General features: G+C 44.1%; 1 pseudogene; it reads left to right on the top strand.

Moving 5' to 3' along the window:
• LOC115114026 (potassium/sodium hyperpolarization-activated cyclic nucleotide-gated channel 2-like) overlaps window positions 1–20587 on the top strand; it is a 73978-nt pseudogene extending 53391 nt beyond the window's left edge.
• Window positions 20588–20990: the final 403 nt, after the last annotated feature.

The raw sequence follows: 20990 nt of genomic DNA, 5'->3' as shown, positions 1-20990 counted from the left end.
CATTGATGTTGATGATTTATGTGATTTGCCTCTCTATGCCTTTCTGTGTCTCTCTGATGCGAGTATCAGCCAACCAGACTCAATATTCATGATGATGTAGACTAAATGAAGTGTTTTCAAGTGTTAAAAATGATGAGGCAGTACCAGGCACATGCACAGACAGGACTCTACCTGTGCAGAGAAAATGCCCCTTCCAGTCTCCAAAGTTCCTTTAGGTTGGTGGTATAATTTCCCCAATTTGTATTTTTGGTCAATTTTCTTCTGAACACACAGCCCGCAGCTCACCACCATTTTTCATTTAGCTTAATGAGAATATTGATGCAAAAGTGTTAACAAGAGGGAAACATTTTCATTTTTTTTTAGACTGTTTTGCTTTATGATTTGTCAACTCACATACAATAATGTATCTGTCGTTCATGTCATAGTAGGTTCTTGTGTGTGTCTTGACCAATCAGATTCACAGAAATCACAGGTTGTGCGGGCCGGCACAAGGCAAGTCGTCTAGTAAAGCACAAAGAGCGCTCTCCTCTTTCCTCCGGTATTTATTTAGTGTGATAACACCTCACTCCCAACAGACACAAACAAAAACCCTTCACAGAAATGTTGCAGCAGCCTCCACCTTAACGTTATCAATCTGACATGCTGTATGGGATGGAAATGAGATGATTTTTCAGACAGATCAACTGTAGGCTACGGATAACAACCACAGCTTCATATGCTACAGCCAGGGTGCCCTGTCATCTCCGGGGAGGGGACCTTTTCAATCCAAAATGATTAGCCTACCTGAAATGAACAACACAACGCTGGTGATGACAGACTCTGAGTTACTCTTTTAATTATAGTTGCATAGGCCTCTACACGATACAAACCTGCACAAAGCAAGCTCAGCCCTTTGAATTCTATTGTACAGGTGTTGTCTGTGTAAACACCCCTCACAGGTTAGTCTAATTTTAAAATATATCATATGTTATATGAACAAGGTTGCTGCCCTAGGCCCAGGAGTTTTTCCAGGAGTTCTTTTTTAAACCATGTGACCTGATTAGAAAAACTCTGGTCCCATCATAGCCCAAACAAAGCCTTTTTCCAACTGATGAATCACTGTCATACCCGATATGGTCTGGATTTATACCTGGTTAGGTTACCAAATCAGGAAAAACTGTCCCGCAGGGAAAGAAAATGGACCCACACCTCTGGATTTATACCTGGTTAGGTTACCAAATCAGGAAAAACTCTGTCCCCCAGGGAAAGAAAATGGACCCACACCTCTGGATTTATACCTGGTTAGGTTACCAAATCAGGAAAAACTCTGTCCCCCAGGGAAAGAAAATGGACCCACACCTCTGGATCCCTGCTACATGACTATAGAGTCATTTTGACACATGAAATTACTATTAAATGACATGATCATAAAATTATATTATGAAGTTAGGCGATTATGGGTGTTATATTATCAAGTAATGTTTTTAAGAGCATTGGTGATAAAACACAATCTGTAAAATAAAATGACTAGTAGCTAGCCATGGTAGTAGTATTAATATAATAACAATGGATGCCATTTAGCAGGCACTTTTATCCAAAAAGACTTACAGTCATACGTGCATAATCAAAGCCACCCTGACACGTCTCCACCCTGACACATCACAACCCTGACACATCTCCACCCTGACACATCACAACCCAGACACATCTCCACCCTGACACATCTCCACCCTGACGCATCACAACCCTGACACATCACAACCCTGACACATCACAACCCTGACACATCACAACCCTGACACATCTCCACCCTGATACATCTCCACCCTGACACATCTCCACCCTGACACATCACAACCCTGACACATCTCCACCCTGACACATCTCCACCCTGACACTTCTCCACCCTGATACATCACAACCCTGACACATCTCCACCCTGATACATCTCCACCCTGATACATCTCCACCCTGACACATCACAATTCTGACACATCTCCACCCTGACACATCTCCACCCTGACAAATCTCCAACCATCACAAACGTGTCTGTCCTCTGAAGTGTTTGTTTGATGTCCTTTGGGCATGTATTTTGCTCCCCAGATGAGTGGCAGTTTTAAATGGGCTGCTTCCAGAATGTGACGGCAAAGCGTTTTAATGATGATACTGATTACTGCAGTGATACAACAACAATCAGTTGTGTTCTAACTATGGTGATGATCATGTTGCCTGAAACGTGCAGTGAAATTATAGCTTAATTTCCTGCGTATTAGTAGTACTACTAAATGAATGAATGAATTAACTACCATTATTCCTTTACTGCTAGGCTATTCTTTCCCGTCATATTACTTCTGCTATGCATAATAATTCACAAATGATAGGCTATGTAACAATGACATCGTAAAATGTAGTGATTTATAAGTAAAGTAAGAATTACTTTATTTTATTATTGAACCACTAGGCATCTTTTGGTTGTACCTAGTTGGTAGTAAGGTGGCCTACAAACTGATCTTTGACATAGGTACCAGATAGTACCTGTTGTATAGCAGTATAACACCATATAGTTTCTCTGTAGATCCCAGGTAGATACCTGCAGAGCCCAGCCAGCAAGCTGTAGTCTAGTGCTAATGAGTAGTGTTGCAGTAGTGTCGCCTGGTGTTAGCAGCAGCGTTAGCAACACAAGCCCTGGCTCCTGTCTCCAAGCAGAGTCTCTGTGGTTGTCGAGCTGGGGGAGTGTTCCTACCTCTCAGCAGCCAATCGGAGTGAGCGGGTGTGTTCACCCAGGTAGAGCTGCGTTGCCGCGGGCTGGGGGTAGCAAGGGGGTTAAGGGAGGGAGACAGATGTGTAAGAGGAGGGAAAGGTGGAGTGGGAGATATGACGTCCCTCTGGGCAGCAGCAGAATTGATGAGGCAGCAGACCTGCTGCCAATGTCGTCCTGAAGGTGATGTCCTCACCATGGCCCCCTCTCTCCCTTTCCCTGCCTCTCCCACCCAATCTCCCTCTCTCCCTTTCCCTGCCTCTCCCACCCAATCTCTCTCTCTTGCACACACGTTGTTGCTCTCATCCCACTCCCTCTGTGCTTCCCTTCCATCTCTATCTTCTTCTCGGTCTCTCTCTTTCTGTCTGTCTACCTCTCTCTACCTTTTCTCTCTCTCTCTCTCTCTCTCTCTCTCTCTCCCTCCCCCTCCCTGTCCTTCTCTTGCTCTCTCTCTCTCTGACCTTCTCTCTCTCCCCCTCCCCCCCTCTCTCTCTCTCTCTCTCTCTTCTCTCTCTCTCTCTCTCTCTCTCTCTCTCTCTCTCTCTCTCTCTCTCTCTCTCTCTCTCTCTCTCTCTCTCTCTCTCACACTCTCTCTCTCCCTGTCCTTCTCTCTCTCTCTCCTTCCCTCTCTCTGTTGGCTGTGTCCTTGAGAGGTGCAGTGCTAACTGGCCGCTACGGGGAACCGAGCAGGGGGGGGGACTTATGACCTATAGATGGTCCGAAGTCTCTTGCCTCTTACCTTTTCTATGCGATTTTGGGCCATAGTCAGAGATGTCAGGACAATAATAGTCATGTTTGTCTGGGAATATCCTCAATATCCTGTAATATCAGGATAATATCCTGTTACGGCAATGCTACTTTTCATTTCAAGGTCTTTCCTATGAGGAGTGAAATGTAATTACCTAGTTGTAAATCATATTGGATCACATTTTGTTACCAATCCTACTCGTTGTATTTCACCTCTATTAGATCTGCAATGAGACGGTTCTCCATTACCTTTCATCCTTCTTCTCGTGCCCCGGGCAACGGGTGCTAAAAGTTCTCTGTGTGATACACGGTGTCTCTCATCGGTGAGGAATGGTGTCTCCCAGGGGGAGATGAACAACCTGCCAGGTAGCTGGTTTTACAGCAGACAGTGACTGGTTTTACAGCAGAGAGTGGCTGGTTTTACAGCAGAGAGTGGCTGATTTTACAGCAGAGAGTGGCTGGTTTTACAGCAGAGAGTGACTGGTTTTACAGCAGACAGTGACTGGTTTTACAGCAGAGAGTGACTGGTTTTACAGCAGAGAGTGACTGGTTTTACAGCAGACAGTGGCTGATTTTACAGAATATTTTATCAAAATATTGGTGTTCTAGAACTTCTTGAACAGGTGAATGGAATCTTTTTATCCTACCTTGAATCAAATGAAGGAAGATTAGGCATCCATGTCAGACTGCACTTGGAGTGTAATGGAACTCTTCCCACTGAATGGAACTGAAAGAGTTGTAATAGTTTGTCTCTCATTTGTATTTCCTGGTCTCTTTAATAACTCTAATCCATTTGACCACTCCACCATGTATTGCAGAGAGGCCAAGTCAGTACATTACAATAGAAACGTTCTACTCCTCATAATCTGCTGTCAGTTTTTCCGACGACTCTGCTCTGCTAGGGATTATGGTTTCTGAGCTGAGGACCACTGTATGTTTATTAAAACACCCAGAAAAGAAACTGTCGGTCCAGTGAAGCTGCTCTCAGCTGGAGGAATTCTCTATGCCTCCAAATATTACTAAGTGTCATTTAAACCTTCTGCCCCTGATGAGAGTGGAGTCAGTCTGTCTCTGTGGGTTCACACTGTAGCACAGGGGGATGGCCACCAGCCAATCTTGGTCCTGGACAGATGAAGTGGGTGCATGGCCCAGCATTGAAACACCTAATCCAATGAATCAGCCGAGAGTCATTTGATTAATCAGGTGTGTTAGTGCAGGATTGGTCACCCTAAAGGCTGGACAGGATCGTAGCTCAGTACTCAGCAGAGGTCTTTCACAGTCCAAGCTGCGTTGCCTGAAGCATGTAGGTGGATGGAGGATTGTTTACATGTCGGCCACAGAAGTGATCTCCACAAAAAATGACTATAGTATACTATGGTATAAATACTAGAATATTCACTGCAGTGTTTTTGCATACCTTACTGTTGTATTTACTGTAGTATACTGTAGTATTTACAGTTAATTATAGTATAAATTATGTATTAAAAGAAAACTGTAGTATATACCATAGTAATTCATGTAATATCTTTGCTGACTGTAGTATACTGTAGTACTTACAGTAATGTTTTTGCGGACATTACTGTAGTATTTACTGTAGTGTTTTTGATTGATTGTCTTTGACATAGAAGTACAGGCTTTCTCCTTCAGGAAACCTACTGAAGAAATACTAAAAATGCAACATTTCCATAACCTGTAGGTAGGTAGACTGGGGTCTGAACGGATGGTTCAGCGCTTCTGCACTTTTCTATAAACAGTAGAGAACACAATACATGAGCTGTGCTCCAATACCCATACTAACATACTGTATACTACATACTTAATGAGTATATACTGCATACTATATACTATTAGTTCATTTTAGTATTCTGTAAATGAACAGTATGCTTTCAGTTGAGCGTACTAGCTCTTCGCCTGTCTACCGGAAGTTGATGCTGTTGCTATGCAACCTCTTGCTAGCTAGTTAACATAACACATGACTAGTTAGACATTTAACGACATTGGGTGTGTTCATTCAATGTGGAGTGCCAGTGTGCACTCGTAAATTCAGAGCCTTGTCAGATTGTCCGTTTGTTAAATTCAGGGTGTTTCGCTCTCGCAGCGCACACTGGACGCTCTGGCCCAGGAGTTGGGTTGATTTGAACGTTCTGACCTTACAACGGCAGTCAAGCACCCAAGCTAACATTGGCTAGCCTGCTAGCTACTTCCAGACAAAAATGAGACCACTCTGAACATTTTACTCGCCCTAGCAGAGCTGGTTAGGCAGTTTTCATGTTATCCAGAGCGTTGGTGACTGTAACTGTGCTGCTGGCAACAATTTAATTATGCTTTTTTGCCGACGTTTACTGACACCGGCCATATTCAACTGGTGTTGATCACTCGTAAATTCATTATTCTGCGCTCTGGTACACTCAGACGAGAGTGCTCTGAAATCGGAGTAGATAGCCAGGGCGAATTTACGACAGCACCCGAATGTCTGTTGAGAACGCACAACTACTATACCATTTAGCTAAACTAAGAATGATGGAAATAACGGAAATGGAGCCGGAGGAGATGGCCTCCGTTTTACGGTCTCCTAACCAATTGTGCTATTATGTGGGGGGTTTTCGCGATATTTGTAAATTATTTGGAAACATAATGTTTCTGAAATCGTATCTTACAGAAGAAAAGAGCTTCTGGATATCAGGACAGCGATCACTCACCTCGGATTAGACTAAGAGCTTCTGGATATCAGGACAGCGATCTCTCACCTCGGATTAGACTAAGAGTTTCTGGATATCAGGACAGCGATCACTCACCTCGGATTAGACATAGAGCTTCTGGATATCAGGACAGCGATCACTCACCTCGGATTAGACTAAGAGCTTCTGGATATCAGGACAGCGATCACTCACCTCGGATTAGACATAGAGCTTCTGGATATCAGGACAGCGATCACTCACCTCGGATTAGACTAAGAGCTTCTGGATATCAGGACAGCGATCACTCACCTCGGATTAGACTAAGAGCTTCTGGATATCAGGACAGCGATCACTCACCTCGGATTAGACTAAGAGCTTCTGGATATCAGGACAGCGATCACTCACCTCGGATTAGACAAAGAGCTTCTGGATATCAGGACAGCGATCACTCACCTCGGATTAGACAAAGAGCTTCTGGATATCAGGACAGCGATCACTCACCTCGGATTAGACAAAGATTCCTTCAACAACAACAACAAGCAGGACTCACACGATATTCTCCAAACACCCCACAGGGCAGACATCCCAATTGTTCGCAAAAGGAAGCGATGCAGAGGACGAAGAGCCGGATGCCTCATCCGGACCCACAGAAGACAACTAGGAAAGCTGCCGGTACCGTCAATATTACTCGCCAACGTGCAATCATTGGACAATAAACTAGACGAGGTACGATCACGAATATCCTACCAACGGGACATCAAAAACTGCAATATCCTATGCTTCACGGAATCGTGGCTGAATGACGACATGGATATTCAGCTAGTGGGATACACGCTGCACCGGCAGGATAGAACAGCACACTCCGGTAAGACGAGGTGGGGGGCGGTCTGTGCATATTTGTAAACAACAGCTGGTGCACGAAATCTAAGGAAGTCTCAAGATTTTGCTCGCCTGAAGTAGAGTATATTGTGATAAATTGCAGGCCACACTACTTGCCTAGAGAGTTCTCAGCTACACTTTTCGTGGCTGTTTATTTACCACCACAGACAGATGCTCGCACCTAGACCGCATTCAGTCAGCAGTATAATGAAATAAGCAAACAGGAAACCACTCACCCAGAGGCGGCGCTCCTAGTGGCCGGAGACTTTAATGCAGGGAAACTCAAATCAGTTCTACCAAATCTCTATCAAGATGTTAAATGTGCAACCAGAGGGGAAAAAATTCTAGATCACCTGTACTCCACACACAGAGACGCGTACAAAGCTCTCCCTCGCCCTCCATTTGGTAAATCCGACCACAACTCTATCCTCCTGATTCCTGCTTACAAGCAAAAATGAAAGCAGGAAGCACCAGTGACTCGGTCTATAAAAAATGGTCAGATGAAGCAGATGCTAAACTACAGGACTGTTTTGCTAGCACAGACTGGAACATGTTCCGAGATTCTTCCAATGGCATTGAGGAGTACACCACATCAGTCACTGGCTTTATCAATAAGTGCATTGAGGGCGTCGTCCCCACAGTACATACCCCAACCAGAAGCCATGGATTACAGGCAACATTCGCACTGAGCTAAAGGGTAGAGCTGCCGCTTTCAAGGTGCGGGACTCTAACCCGGAACCTTACAAGAAATTCCGCTATGCCCTGCGACGAACCATCAAACAGGCAAAGCGTCAATACAGGGCTAAGATTGAATCATACTACACCAGCTCCAACGCTCGTCGGATGTGGCAGGGCTTGCAAACTATTACAGACTACAAAGGGAAGCACAGCCGCGAACTGCCCAGTGACACGAGCCTACCAGACGAGATAAATCACATCTATGCTCGCTTCGAGGCAAGCGACAGTGAGGCATGCATGAGAACATCAGCTGTTCCGGACGACTGTGTGATCACGCTCTCCGTAGCCGACGTGAGTAAGACCTTTAAACAGGTCAACATACACAAGGCTGCAGGGCCAGACGGATTACCAGGACGTGTTCTCCGGGCATGTGCTGACCAACTGGCAGGAGTCTCACTGACATTTTCAACATGTCCCTGATTGAGTCTGTAATACTAACATGCTTCAAGCAGACCACCATAGTCCCTGTGCCCAAGAACACAAAGGCAACCTGCCTAAATGACTCAGACCTGTAGCACTCACGTCCGTAGCCATGAAGTGCTTTGAAAGGCTGGTAATGGCTCACATCAACCCCATTATCCCAGAAACCCTAGACCCACTCCAATTTGCATACTGCCCAAACAGATCCACAGATGATGCAATCTCTATTACACTTCACACTGCCCTTTCCCACCTGGACAAAAGGAACACCTATGTGAGAATGCTGTTCATTGACTACAGCTCAGCGTTCAACACATGAACCTATGACTAAACACCTCCCTCTGCAACTGGATCCTGGACTTCCTGACAGGCCGCCCCCAGGTGGTGAGGGTAGGTAGCAACACATCTGCCACACTGATCCTCAACACTGGAGCTCCCCAGGGGTGCGTGCTCAGTCCCCTTCTGTACTCCCTGTTCACCCACGACTGCATGGCCAGGCACGACTCCCAACGCCATCATTAAGTTTGCTGATGACACAACAGTGGTAGGCCTGATCACCGACAATGACGAGACAGCCTATAGGGAGGAGGTCAGAGACCTGGCCAGGTGGTGCCAGAAAGAACAACCTATCCTTCAACGTAACCAAGACTAAGGAGATGATTGTGGACTACAGGAAAAGGAGCACCAGGCACGTCCCCATTCTCATCGACGGGGCTGTAGAGGAGCAGGTTGAGAGCTTCAAATTCCTTGGTGTCCACATCAACAACAAACTAGATTGGTCCAAACACACCAAGACAGTCGTGAAGAGGGCACGACAAAGCCTATTCCCCCTCAGGAAACTAAAAAGATTTGGCATGGGTCCTGAGATCCTCAAAAGGTTCTACAGCTGCAACATCGAGAGCATCCCGACCGGTTGCATCACTGCCTGGTACGGCAATTGCTCGGCCTCCGACCGCAAGGCACTTCAGAGGGTAGTGCGTATGGCCCAGTACATCACTGGGGCAAAACTGCCTGCCATCCAGGACCTCTATACCAGGCGGTGTCAGAGGATGGCCCTAACAATTATCAAAGACCCCAGCCACCCCAGTCATAGACTGTTCTCTCTACTACCGCATGGCAAGCGGTACCGGAGTGCCAAGTCTAGGACAAATAGGCTTCTCAACAGTTTTTACCCCCAAGCCATAAGACTCCTGAACAGATAATCAAATGGTTACCCGGACTATTTGCATTTTGTGTCCCCCCCCCATTTTTTCAAATGTCTTTTTACTGTTGTTTTATTTATTTTCTTACCTACACACACACACACACACATACCTTTTTTTCGCACCATTGGTTAGAGCCTGTAAGTAAGAATTTCAATGTTGTATTCGGCGCACGTGACAAATAAACTTTGATTTGATTTGATTTAAGTACTACACATGGTCAATGGATACTACAGTGAGTGTACAAAACATTAAGAAGACCTGCTAGTTCCATGACATAGACTGACCAGGTGAAAGCTATGATCCCTTATTGATGTCACTTGTTAAATCCACTTGAATCAGTGTAGATGAAGGGGAGGAGACAGGTCAAAGAAGGAATTTTAAGCCTTGAAACAATTGAAACATGGCTTGTGTATGTGTGCCATTCAGAGGGTGAATGGACAAGACAAAATATTTAAGTGCCTTTGAACGAGGTATGGTTATAGGTGCCAGGTGCACTGGTTTGAGTGTGTCAAGAACTGCAACGCTGCTGTGTTTTTCACACTAAACAGTTTCCTATATGTATCAAGAATGGTCCACCACCCAAAGGACATCCAGCCAACTTGATACAACTGTTGGAAGCATTGGAGTCAACATGGACCAGCCTCCCTGTGGAACGCTTTTGACACCTTGTAGTCCATGTCACCTTGTATTCCTTGTAGTCCATGGGCAAAAGTGGGTGCAACTAAATATTAGGAAGATGTTGCTAATGTTTTGTACACTCAGTGTAGTTTTCTACAGTTTACTACAGTTTATTATAGGATTCTAAACTGTAGTCTTTTTTCATGTGGGCTGTCTTCTCTCAGACACAAATCAAGTCTCTGACCACCTCCATTACTCAGACTGAGTTAGGATCTACTGTGGCCACCATTAGTTCTTACTGTATATAGAGGTTTAAATATCAGTATGTACACTTTTAGAAAAAAAAGGTGCTATCTAGAACCTAAAGGGTTCTTCAGCTGTCCTCATAGGAGAACCCTTTGAAGAACCCTTTTGGGTTCTAAGTAAAAAAAACTTTTGGGTTCCCTGTAGAACCCTTTCCACAGAGGGTTCTACATGGTACCCAAAATAGTTCTACCTGAAACCAGAAATGGTTATCCTATGGGGACAGCCAAATGATCCTTTTGGAACTCACTTTTTTAAAGACGGTAGCTCATAGATGTACGTAAACGTATTCAGACATTCAATGGAGGAAAATATAAAACAAAATGTAAGACTTGCACAGGCCAACATCCCGTGGACATTAGCTCTCTCAGAGTCAATCTCAGTGTGTTTCTGATTCCGTAGAAATCCAATTAACACAGCAGTAGTGACTTTGATGTTGTTTTACCTCTGCTCTCTGGCGGGATGGGAGACAGGGAGACAGGCTTTGACTTGGCTGTCACCAGCCTCTCACTCACTGCTAGATGTGCTATGTATTATAATGAAGTGATTTAGGCCGGAATGCAGTGAATTAATTATATATCTGAAAATGCTGTCCGCACTGAACCCAAATTAGAATTCCTCATGGTGAGGAGCGAGGACTGGGGGGAGAGGAAAGGGTAGAGAGGAGAGGGAAAAGGGGAGGCCATGGGGGGGTTGAGATGAAACAGCTTTAAAGATAGATGCTGCAGAGACGTATAAGTGTCACTGATGTCACTTGTGTCACTGGAGCAGACCGGGGGGTTGTGTTCAGCGTCAACATGATGAGTGATGAATTGATAATCGCTATGACATATCTATTTCCATTTACTTTCAGTGGATTTTTACTATTTTTGTGTTTAACTGTAAGGGATAAATAGTGTCAGACACAGTTTGTACCCCATTGTATGCCCCTGGGTAGAAGTACAAGTGATAGAACATTGTCCATCATGCTGTCAATAGTGAATGGAGAACTATTCCACCACCAAGTGCTAAACAGAAATCCATGAATGCCGATGTTTAGGCTACATCTCTCACACTGTTTAGCTGTAGCATATGGACCAATCAACGTGACACAGAAAATGGGTGTCATTTTGACCCTCTTTGGATGTTTGTCAGTCCCCCTCCGAGCGCTGTGGCTCATTGGCTAACCCTTTCTCTCATTTCTCAAAAACATCGGAGTGCTGTCAGGTTGTGAAAATCCATCTGGCACCTGGACATGTTTTTCAAAAGCAGGTCATTAAACCGCAGCTATTAAAGCCAATCAGCAGCCAAACTGATAGTGTTTTGTTGCTTCATTCTCCTGTACTTAAGAGTCTAAATCCCTGGGGATAGGTTTGACCCATGACCTCTACATCACCCACCAATCAGAGAAGGCAAAGAGGGATATGGTTGATGCTCAAACTGGGAGTAGCAGTAGGTGTGGGTATTACAGTACCGTTATCCACTTCAAATACTCATTGGAATTCACATGTTTAGCTCTGGGATACCACTATTCAAGTTGTTCAACTGAACATCATGTTTTATTTGTATAATCTGTACATGGTACCATAGAAATCCTGTAAATAATAGAACTACTGGTTTCTATGTTACAACTACTCCATTCGGAACTAGAAGCACAAGCATTTCGCTTCACTCACACTAACATCTGCTAACCATGTGTATGTGACAAATAACATTTGATTTGATTTGATTTGATTCTACTTCTTCCATTTCTATGTTCTCGCCACAATGGGAACTGTGGCTGTGTCTAAAATGGCACCCTATTCCCCATATAGTGCATTACTTCTGACCAAAGCCCTATGAGCCCTGGTCAAAGTAGTGCACTATATAGGCAAAGGGTACTATTTCAGACACAGGCAATGACTGATCCATCTTCACCAGGTCCAGTTGTTATGATGGTTAGCCTATCAGCATCACCATCAGATTCAGTTGTTATGATGGTTAGCCTATCAGCATCACCATCAGATTCTGTTGTTATGATGGTTAGCCTATCAGCATCACCATCAGATTCAGTTGTTATGATGGTTAGCCTATCAGCATCACCATCAGATTCAGTTGTTATGATGGTTAGCCTATCAGCATCACCATCAGATTCAGTTGTTATGATGGTTAGCCTATCAGTATCACCATCAGATTCAGTTGTTATGATGGTTAGCCTATCAGCATCACCATCAGATTCAGTTGTTATGATGGTTAGCCTATCAGTATCACCATCAGATTCTGTTGTTATGATGGTTAGCCTATCAGCATCACCATCAGATTCAGTTGTTATGATGGTTAGCCTATCAGTATCACCATCAGATTCTGTTGTTATGATGGTTAGCCTATCAGCATCACCATCAGATTCAGTTGTTATGATGGTTAGCCTATCAGTATCACCATCAGATTCAGTTGTTATGATGGTTAGCCTATCAGTATCACCATCAGATTCAGTTGTTATGATGGTTAGCCTATCAGCATCACCATCAGATTCAGTTGTTATGATGGTTAGCCTATCAGCATCACCATCAGATTCAGTTGTTATGATGGTTAGCCTATCAGCATCACCATCAGATTCTGTTGTTATGATGGTTAGCCTATCAGCATCACCATCAGATTCTGTTGTTATGATGGTTAGCCTATCAGTATCACCATCAGATTCAGTTGTTATGATGGTTAGCCTATCAGTATCACCATCAGATTCAGTTGTTATGATGGTTAGCCTATCAGTATCACCATCAGATTCAGTTGTTATGATGGTTAGCCTATCAGCATCACCATCAGATTCAGTTGTTATGATGGTTAGCCTATCAGTATCACCATCAGATTCAGTTGTTATGATGGTTAGCCTATCAGCATCACCATCAGATTCAGTTGTTATGATGGTTAGCCTATCAGTATCACCATCAGATTCTGTTGTTATGATGGTTAGCCTATCAGCATCACCATCAGATTCAGTTGTTATGATGGTTAGCCTATCAGCATCACCAGCAGGTCCTGGGCTGTTTCTACGTCAGCAACACCCCCCCCCACACACCCACACACACTACGTCAGCAACACCCCCCCCCACACACACCCACACACACTACGTCAGCAACACCTACCTATGCCACCACAGCTTCAGTTCAGCCTGCCTGTCCGAGAGCAGCAGCACTGACGCAGCATCTCATTATGTAACAGCATAAGTTAGGGAAGCAAAGCTTTCATCACCCATGGGAGACTTCACTTCTTTATTTTGCCTTTGAATTATTCAACCGAGCTTGTTAGAATTATATGGCTTCTTCTCGGTGGATGTGGCAGAGATGAAAGCGGAGGGTCAAATGGGGTATGGTAAACCTGTATGGTGCTCCTGTCTAGTAGTAGATCATGAATAAGGCAGTTATTAACACTCTATTACTAGACCTTAGTATGTAGCTTAGTTGGTAGAGCATGGTGTTTGTAACCCCAGGGTAGTGGGTTTGATTCCCTGGACCACCCATATGTTAAATGTATGCAGGCATGACTGTAAGTCACTTTGGATAAAAGCATCTGCTAAATGGCATATATTATTATATATTACAATCAGTAAGGTGTTTGTAAGTGTTCACATTCCAGATTTGCATATACTATTTTCTCTGAAATTATGACAGATTCTGTTTTTGTAAATGTTTAATGGTTTGAGAAAGAAGGGAAGGAAAACAGTTAATTCAGCTGTCTGTCTGTCTGTCTGTCTGTCTGTCTGTCTGTCTGTCTGTCTGTCTGTCTGTCTGTCTGTCTGTCTGTCTGTCTGTCTGTCTGTCTGTCTGTCTGTCTGTCTGTGTGTGTCTGTCTGCCAGTATGTGTGTGGGTTCTGACGTGTCAGTGCCAGTTAAGACCCAGGCCTGTGTTGTGTTTGTGAAGGCTTTATGAGTGCTGTGTGGAGTGACATGTTTACGAGACAGCTTCCCTGTTTGACGTGGGCTGAACTGCACGAATGCTGACATAAAAGTGCACAGAGGAATCTCTCCATCTCCCACAGCTCAACAGCTTTACAACCACATCTATGTCTTCCTGACTGGCAGACTGGCATCCTGAGGAGGGTTGGGATCAAACACCATGCCAGTTATACACCACCTGATACATTGCATTGATTTAGTAATGCATAGCTTTCGGAGCTGATTTCCCAGACAGAGTAGACTTAGTCCTAGACTAAAAATCACTAGTCCTAGGCTAGAAAAATGCTCCACTTAGCATGTTCTTTAGTCCAGAATAGACTTAATCTTTGTCTGGAAAACCAGACCTTAGTTTTCACCGTGGCCTGTCCACCATTCACTTTAGTAATGGGTCTCCCTTTTTTTCATGATGGAATGGTTGAACCACTCCATAGAGTCAGTTTAAGCTCTACACTCTTAGATACAAATAGTTTATCAGCTGTCCCCATAGGACAACCCTTTTTGGTTCGAAGTAGAACCCTTTTTGGTTCCAGGTAGAACTATTTTGGGTTCTATGTAGAACCCTCTGTGGAAGGTGTTCTACTTGGAACTCAAAATGGTTCTACCTGGTACCAAAAAGGGTCCTTCAAAGGGTTCTCCTATAAGGATAGCCGAATAACCATTTTTGGTTCTAGATAGAAACCTTTCTGGTTCTAGATAGCACCTTGACTTTATTTCTCTCTACAGTACAAACAAGTGGAGCAGTACATGTCCTTCCACAAGCTGCCATCCGACTTCCGACAGAAAATCCATGACTATTATGAGCACCGGTACCAGGGGAAGATGTTTGATGAAGACAGCATCCTAGAGGAACTGAACGAACCACTCAGAGAGGTGGGTCTCTGAGTTCCTACCTAAACAGGGACGTCATGAACACACAAACAAAACGATATATATCCATTTTCAGAAATGCTGGGAAATGAGCTTTTATTGTTGAAAGAAATTATGAAAGAGATTGGTGTGTTTTTTCTCTATCTAATCATGGTTTAATGACAGAAATGTATTTGTTTAAAATCCATCACTTGATGGTTTTATTTCAGAGAGATGCTATATAATCATGTTTTTTTTGTTGCAAAATGCTATATATCCGCCTCACTCTCAGAAAAATAAGTAGTACTGCTAGGTTTTACACAGTCAAATGCTAAATGTATGACATCAATATAAAACATTTATATATGCTTACATTTCCTGCCATTACTAAACAATACACACAAATCCCCCAAATTCTAAGAAATGAACGAAGAAATATATAAATGTTACAACGATATTATAAATACAATAATGTGAGACCTGTAACATTTGACATTTTAGTCATTTAGCAGATGCTCTCATCCAGAGAGACTTACTATAAGTGCATTCATACACAGGTCAAATATACAGGATACAAACATTCCATTCCAGCTAACCAATGGTATAAAACATTTTCATACACATCGAATATCTTATTAATCAAAAATATGAGAACAGTAATATTTTACACACACATGAATGTACCCATAAGCAATCATTTCTAAAGAAAAAACATCAATGTGAATAATTGGTGGATATAGCGTTTTTGAAATATTTTACTAACAAACTTTGTCTATCCAATCATCAGGAAATTGTCAATTTCAACTGCCGTAAGCTGGTGGCGTCCATGCCGCTGTTCGCCAACGCAGAGCCCAACTTTGTGACAGCCATGCTGATCATGCTCCGCTTTGAGGTCTTCCAGCCTCGTGATTACATCATCAGAGAGGGCACCATTGGCAAGAAGATGTACTTTATCCAGCACGGAGTCTGTAACGTTATCACCAAGGGAACCCTGGGAATGAAGCTCTCTGATGGCTCCTACTTTGGAGGTATGGGCCTGAACCACAATACACACAGACTTTCATTTAATTCAGTGAACAATTAATATTTAGACATAATGAGATCACTGGAGTATTCTGCAGCAGAATACCCACTGCTTTGTGGGTTTTCATGTGTGAAAACTAGCACAACTTTATTGGAAGTGTACCACAATCCCAAACAACTGGTAGTGGAATAGATAATGGATGGTTTCTATGGTATATTTTACAGATAATGAAATAGAACATGAATATATTGTATCTCTGAGACGTTTTGCTCTATCTCTGTGTTTCCTGACCCTGTCTCCCTCTATCAGAGATCTGTTTGCTGACGCGGGGTCGGCGTACGGCCAGCGTCAGAGCGGAGACATACTGTCGTCTCTACTCCCTGTCTGTGGACAACTTTAATGAGGTGCTAGAGGAGTATCCCATGATGAGACGGGCCTTTGAGACCGTGGCCATTGACCGACTGGACCGCATAGGTACTGAAGAGAGCTCTGGGCCCTGTACTAATACACCTTCCTCACTCCCTGCCTTAGAGTAATCACTGAACTGACAGTAGTAGATCCATGAACTTTCAACAATCCATTTGTGTTAGATCAGTGATTAATTCCCTAGGGAACTAAGAAAGAAGGATGCATTTTAAAGTAGTCAAATGGGGCCCTAGTTGTCCTGCTTCTCTTCCTAGAAAGAGAACAATAAACTACCTGTGTGATAGTAGTTTTCCGCGCTAGTGGTACCCAGGTGGTTCCACAGATGCTGCATTCCCCACTGTTTGCCAGACACAACAGTGGTCCAATCAATAGGGACTGGGCCAGATTTATCAAGTGGTTGCACCTGTTATTTTCACAGGGGAGTAGAGGATAAAACCAGACTTCAGGCGTGACACTGTCTTTATTGAGAATTCATCTTCACATCTTACCCTAATATTATGTATTGCTATCACATAAACACATCTTTATTTGACCTTTTATGTTGGACTCCCTCTTAGAAATAGCAGATGCAAACTTATCTATGAAAGATAACTCTAGCCCGAGCATTGACCTGAGTTATGGGGTTGCTTCAGCATGCTCTAAACAGGACAAAGGAAAGACTCACCCATTTTGAATGTTATTTAGTTATCTATGTACGATATTCATTATATAATGCAAAACTTGTCATACCGGCTGTATTTATACCTGCTTAAACGACAATAGCTCAGGAACACACACAAACATTAAATGACCCCGGAATCGATAGAACATCACTCAGAGATGCATAAAAATGATATAACATTCAAAATGGGTGATAATTGATGAAGTGACACTGCTTCTTGCAAAAACAATATACCTAGTTTGAAGGATAGAAAATACTGTCAGTGTTCCTCCTCCTCCCTTGTTCTCCTCTTCCTCTACCTCATCCTCATCAAGTTCTACTTTTATCCTCCTCCTCACTCCATCACAGGCAAGAAGAACTCCATTCTGATGCACAAAGTGCAGCATGATCTCAACTCCGGCGTTTTCAACAACCATGAGAATGAGATGATCCAGGAGATTGTTAAGTACGACCGTGAGATGGTCAAACTAGTGGACCTTCAGAGACCCCGCACCATGTCCATGACATCCTCCGTCCCTGGGGGCATGTTCTCCCCCGCAGGCCCATCTGGGGTCGGGGCCCTCGCCAGCCTCCAGCAGGCTGTGGCCATGAGCTTCTGCCCCCAGGGGATGGGGGGAATGGGGATGGGGCCGATGGGGGGAATGGGGATGCCGGGGATGGGGCCGATGGGGATGGGGATGGGGCCGATGGGGATGGGGATGGGGCCAGGTCCGATAGGGCCAGGGTCAGCGTCTGGGTCAGGGTCAGGGACGCTGCAGTCCCCCCGTATGTTGCGGAGGTTCCAGGTGGTCCATAGCCTGTCACAGAGCCCTGTTTCCGCATCTCCTCTCCAGTCCCAGCCACCACAGATGGCTCATGCAACAGGAGTGTTTGGGTCGGCTATTTCCAGCCCACCAGTCCAGAGCCCTCTGGCGCATCCAGGACGGACATTCCAGTACATGGGGGAGCGGGGCCGTCTGGGTCTCAGCTGTCCCTGGTGCAGCACCACGTTCCCAGCCCCACGCACACCATCCAGAGGCCCTCCTCACAGAAAAGCACCCACTCGCTCCACTCAGGCACCCTTAGCCAAGATGCCCGTGTCCTCTCCGCCTCCCAGCTCTCCCTCCCTCAGGATGGAACCCCTCCTGCCGGCCCCAGCCCTCCCCAATCTACCCACCCATCCACCCATGCCTCCTCCACCTCCATTGGCCCCCCTCAGCCCACTCACCCCAGCCAGCCTGGGCCCTCTGGGGTGGGGGTCCAGGTTGGGGGGAGACCCGCGGGAGTTCCACAGCGGGTGGCCTTCGCCTCCACTCCTCCCCCAGGAGGAGCACCCGGGATGGGGGCGGCTGCAGCGGCGGCTGGGTCGGGGCTCCCGGCCCCTGGAGCTCCTAAGAAGGATTCGATCGTTAGCATACCGGAGTTAGACTCAGCCCGGAACCGGCTGTCTTCCAACTTGTGACCCTATGAGAGCTGCTGGAGAGAGGCCTTCTTCACATGGGTGAATCTAAACGTCTGTTTATCTCTGTCTGGATGACCTGACTGGTCGGCTTCCTTACTGACCTGGCTGGCTTCATATGGGGCCACACCGGCAGTCATTCTAACTGAGTGTCCTGTGTGTCGGTCTGAGTCAACAAAGAGGAAAGAGGAACTCTTTGGTTCGTGTGACTTGGAGAGTCGAAACAATTAAACTAGTTTAACAAAGGTGGGACTGGACTATTCTACTATGCCAGCACCTGTAGTCTTAGTATCACCCCTTACACTCTGCTTCCAAACACCTATATTGCTGTCTTTATTGTAAAGATATTGAGAAACAACATCATTAATGTAACTGTTGCATACTGTGTAGAATCCATACAATGCAATCTAGCAGGAGCTGGACTTAAAAACGCAAAATCAGGGACTTGAATCAAATGACAATGATGACATTTTACGCTTTCAGAATGTGTTTTTAGGTGTCCTTTTTTCTGTAAACGCTGTTGTAGCAAAATAAATACATTGCTCTTCATATTGTTTAAAATAGTAGTGAAGGTAGTGTTTTAGACCGCTGGTCGATCTTACATCGATGTGTAAATAGTTAAAATAGTAAAGAAAAAAAAATACCGAAAGGTAATATCTTCATTGTAACTACTCCAAACCAAAGTTGAGCTTAAACACAAAGTTTGGTTGTGTCTGTATCAACTAAAAAAGAAATATAGAAGAAAATGCCATTTATTCAACTGCCTTGATTCCAAGTTTAGAAGCCATATATTTGGTTTGTGTGTGTGTGTGTGTGTGTGTGTGTGTGTGTGTGTGTGTGTGTGTGTGTGTGTGTGTGTCTGTGTGTGTGTGTGCGCGTGTGTGTGTGTGTGTGCGTGCGTGCGTGTGTGTGTGTGGGGGTGCGTGTGTGTGTGTGGGGGTGCGTGTGCGTGTGCGCGTGAGTTGGTATGAATGTTTTTGGTTCCATTCTGTTTTTCCAAGAGAGCTGACTTGTGTACTCATATCTTTACACTGCGTTGTCAGGCCTGGTTGGTTGGATTTGCTGGCAATGGCACAGGCAATATTTCCCAGCTTCTCTGTCCAACTAAATGTGTCTGGAAAGATATCCACTTGTCATGTCAGCAGAAATATACTGATTGTGACCCTGGAGGCAAAAATGGTGGTAAATCATCTGAGCTTTATCAAAAAGAACCATCGCAAACAACCCATACTGTATACTCGCTTGTTTTCGTCCAGGTTTATTGATTAATACATGCAATATAATTCTGCAATACTTTTACCCCGCCTATATATTTAAATATATATATATAAAATGTATATACATATGCTGTACAGGTAACTAATTTCTTTATTTTTACTGTGAAACCTTAAAGAATCCAGCAGCTGCCGTGGCTTCACATGTTGTGTTATTGTATTCTAGTGACCACGTTGTTATCTTAACCAAAAATATCAGAGGAAGTGAGTGGATGTCATTATTTTGTGGATCAAATGAGGCAAACTGGTTTCAAACTGGTTCATGGTCACCTGAGGATTCCGGAATGGAGTTATGGAAATCAACTCCCCCAAACTGTCACTTTAAAGGCCATTTAAAGTACTATTGTATGTTGTAAAGAAAGACTAAGTAACTGACAGAATCCTGCTAATGGGAAATGTTGTGGGGCAGAGAGGGAAGTATGTCTTCACCTGTGTGTTTTTGGTGTAGTATGTGATACAGCTCCTTCGAATCTCAAACTCTACGAATGTCTGTACGAAAATTATTTATTCTTCAACAACCCTATTTAGTTCTCAAAATTCATGGTTGTGGCGGGTTGTGACATTGATTATAAATATTCTAATGATTCTAATCCTGGTGTACTTCAAAGCCTTCTCTTGCTGAATGTATGCCATATGAGGGGGAAGACAGCTAATTAGAAATAAACTGCCATGTAAATACAAGGACCGAAATTATTCTGGGTGACGATGCGAAGGGAGATTGTGTCGCTGAATGTTTGTGCAATGTTTCTTAGGTTTATTGCTTCTCTGGTCTGGGTGTGTTCTGTATGTAAACTGTGTGTTACCCCATTCTCTCTTCTATGACAAGACAATACGCTTTTTTAAATGATTGGATGTAGGACAGAGAGTTGAAACCATTTTCAGTTTGTCACTGAGAAGCAAAACAGCAACACAGCAAAATTGAGCTCAACATTAAGCACATTGTGTCACATTATGACCTTTTAATGCAAAGGGGAAATCACAGCTTCAGTCTTTTACAACGGTCACGTCTGGTTAATCTAATAATGTCTTTGTGGAAAATCTGGGAGAAAATTGGCATCTGAGTTGTCGTACCATTTCTGACTTT

This window comes from Oncorhynchus nerka, linkage group LG9b (assembly GCF_034236695.1).
Source record: "Oncorhynchus nerka isolate Pitt River linkage group LG9b, Oner_Uvic_2.0, whole genome shotgun sequence".
Classification (NCBI taxonomy): Eukaryota; Metazoa; Chordata; class Actinopteri; order Salmoniformes; family Salmonidae; genus Oncorhynchus; species Oncorhynchus nerka.
This window is presented reverse-complemented; position numbering and strand designations above follow the sequence as displayed.